Here is a 339-nt window from a genome sequence, read left to right on the forward strand (position 1 = left end):
CAGTTGGGATATATCATCAAAATAAAATTAAACAAAGACGATGCTCAAAAATTAAACAAAGAGAACAAAGAGCAGGAAAGAAAACAACAAACATTTTGTCGTAAGTTGAGACAGGAGCACACACATACATGTGGATGAGAGAAGCCTGTCCAGCTTCCTCGTTGGTCACAGCTTGTTACATTAAGTGACATCTACAGGACCCAGGATGCTGATCTGCTTTGGGCTGATCCCTTCTGTAAGGACATGATGGACTTGTGCAGTAATGAGAAGCAAAACGCACTAGGCTTATTGATGCTGTCTGTTAGACCTGTGCATGTTTTTCACCTGTTGTTGACTGGC

This window comes from Meleagris gallopavo, chromosome 16 (assembly GCF_000146605.3).
Source record: "Meleagris gallopavo isolate NT-WF06-2002-E0010 breed Aviagen turkey brand Nicholas breeding stock chromosome 16, Turkey_5.1, whole genome shotgun sequence".
Lineage (NCBI taxonomy): Eukaryota > Metazoa > Chordata > Aves > Galliformes > Phasianidae > Meleagris > Meleagris gallopavo.